General features: G+C 43.6%; 1 long non-coding RNA gene across 1 annotated transcript; it reads right to left on the reverse strand.

Moving 5' to 3' along the window:
• Positions 1-1567: 1567 nt before the first annotated feature.
• Positions 1568-2022, reverse strand: LOC121703910. Its single transcript, XR_006030179.1, has 2 exons — positions 1960-2022; positions 1568-1849 (listed from the first exon to the last, which is right to left on the reverse strand). It is a non-coding gene; the product is annotated as an uncharacterized LOC121703910 (long non-coding RNA).
• Between the last annotated feature and the right edge of the window lie 645 nt (positions 2023-2667).

Raw genomic sequence — 2667 nt, forward strand, 5'->3', positions numbered from 1 at the left:
CCCCTAGCTTATACCTTATATAGCTTAGGAAAGCTTTCTATTAGGATCTAGTTTGTTAACTACCACAGTCACGAGTTGGGTCGCGATAGTCTGTCATTTTTAAAAAGTGGGTCCCCAGAAAAAAAGTTTGAGAAACACTGTTGTAACCAAAGATGATTCGCAACAGTTAGGAGAGAAGTTATGAATGCATAGGTAGCCAACAGGGGGTCTTGTAACCAAAGATTATTTGCAACAGTTAGGAGATATGTAGCCTAAACCATATATCTTTAAAATGCTTGTTGTCTGTAGATAATTTCAGACTCAGAGATGTGTCTGGTATTATTGGAAGGGTGACACTCTCAGGATTTCTACTCTTAGGATTATGTCTGTGTAATTCTGTGACTTACTGACCCAGAGCTGCATAGGTTAGAATTATGGGGTTGTTTAGATTAGATTCAACTTGTCATTGTGCAGAGTAAGTACAAAGACAACAAAATGCAGTTTGCGTATAACCAGAAGTACAAAAAAAGCAGAAAAGTGGAATGTGATATTATACAAAGTATAGACAGGTGGTGCATAGACAGGACAAGAAATATTGTACCTTGTAGACAGTAGAATACAGTTGATTTACAGAAGGTGGTTTAAAGTAAATTAAATATAAATGTGTAGTGTATTAGCAGTTACCTTATAAGAGCAGAATATGGCTATATAATATGAACAATACAGGCTTTCCCGCAGAAAATTTGTTATGACAAGTTAAATTCAAAGAGATGGCGGACCACAAGTAGCACGCCACCGGCGACATAGCGGTCCGCTATCTGCCAATCAGATTTTATAGCAAGGTCTTGTTCCTGGGAGGAGACTAGTAGGCCTAGGCTACTGAAAATATGTTTCAATGTTCAGCACACTTCTGAGAGGTCCACCGCATCAGGACGCGTGCGCCCTCCGACCGGGACGTGGAGGGGGTGGTGAGAGGAAGGGCACGCGAGAGACGCAGATAGCCGCCGACGGAACAACGGTACCCGGCAGGTAGGTAGATAGACTATTCAGGACTACCAGGGGAAAGAAAAAGTTGTTTAAAAAGACGTTTCATTTAACAGCGTTGGCTAAAAAGTATATATATATATATATATATAAAGCTACTGTCCTCTCTCTCTCTCTAGGTTACTCTGAATGTGTGTGTGTGTAATTTCCTTAAATGATTTGAAAGGTTATGTTAAAACCATAGAACATGAGTCATGCACTTGAGTAGTATTTATAAAATTATTATAACAATTATTTATCAAAATAACAGTTGATATGTGCAATTTTAATTTAATATGTGTTTAAAAAGTGCTAAACAACATAACTGAAACAACAACGGTGAATTAATGTGTGCAAGTTTAACAAACACTAGGCTATACAAACTATACAACACTCAAGTGCAAAACAACAATTACTGTGCACTCTTTTACAAGTGCGGACCATTTATGCTTATTTTCATGCAGGCTGTCAGAATGTTGCCCTGCAGCCTGTTCTGCAAGTCTAGGGCTCTACACTAACATTTTTTTCCAGGTGTCACAGACAGAAGACGACCCAAGAGCGCAAGTTCAAATTCAGAGTCTTTTTATTGAAGGGTTCAGGGGGGAAGAGGAGTGAGAGAATCGTGAGGTCTTGGAGGTTCCGGTTCCAGGGGTGCTAGGAGTGCCAGGGGTTCTCAGGGCTCTGGGGTTTTTCAGGGTCCTGTGGGTTACCTGGGCTCCGGGGGTCACCAAGTTTACCGGGGGGTTCCAGTCCAAGGTGCTGAGTGTGTGTGTCCCCCAGTGATCGAGCGGCGTCTCGGGCTGAGGGTGGTGACGCGTCTGGGCTCGCTCGTCTGGTGGTCGGAGGCCTGGGGGAACACACACACACACACACAACAGCAAGATGAACAGCAGGCAGTAGTACAGACCAGGGCTAGGCACTAAACGTGGTGAGAGACAGAAGGCAGATTCGAGTTACCGGGGGGGCTGAAGATCGGAGAGTAATCGAGAAGATCCGGAAGGCAGGTCGGGATAACCGGGGCAGTAGAACAGGGAGGCAGTCAAGAAAGGATCCGAATCACAGGTAGGAGTCAGAGAGTAGGCAGGCAGGCAGGTTACTGGTCCAGGTTTGAAGACGATCTGACAGGGTTTGGCTGAAAAACAGGGCTTTATATACTGGGAGAGGTTAGTGGAGAAATGCAGTGCAGCTGGCAGAGTAATTAGAGCAGAGTGGGGCAAGGTGAGGATGGTGAGTGGGAAATGCAGCGCAGCTGGCCAGGTAATAAGAGCAGAGCAGGGCGGAGCCAGGTGGAGCTCGTTAGGCAGAGTAGAGAGAGCGTGAGCAGAGTGGCAGAGAATTGAATTCAATTAAGGTTGTTACCAGGGAGAGAGAATGCTCATTACACCAGGAGCACTTGTGCGCCCAAGTTAAAAAATTTAGGAGCACAGACAAAAATTTGGGCGCACAGTCAGTTCTGTACTTAACTTACACATAATCTAACATTACACTCCAGCTAGCAGTTAAACATGCCAGTGCACCAATTGCGAATATTAAGAATGACTGACAACATTTAGGCTACAGGAAACAGGATTTTAAAGATCAGTGCCTATTCTCAGTCTGTTCTATTTTCCTACATTTTGTTAATGTAAAATAATATAATACATTGCCATATTTGCATTTAGCCTG

This window comes from Alosa sapidissima, chromosome 2 (genome assembly GCF_018492685.1).
Source record: "Alosa sapidissima isolate fAloSap1 chromosome 2, fAloSap1.pri, whole genome shotgun sequence".
NCBI classification, from domain to species: domain Eukaryota; kingdom Metazoa; phylum Chordata; class Actinopteri; order Clupeiformes; family Clupeidae; genus Alosa; species Alosa sapidissima.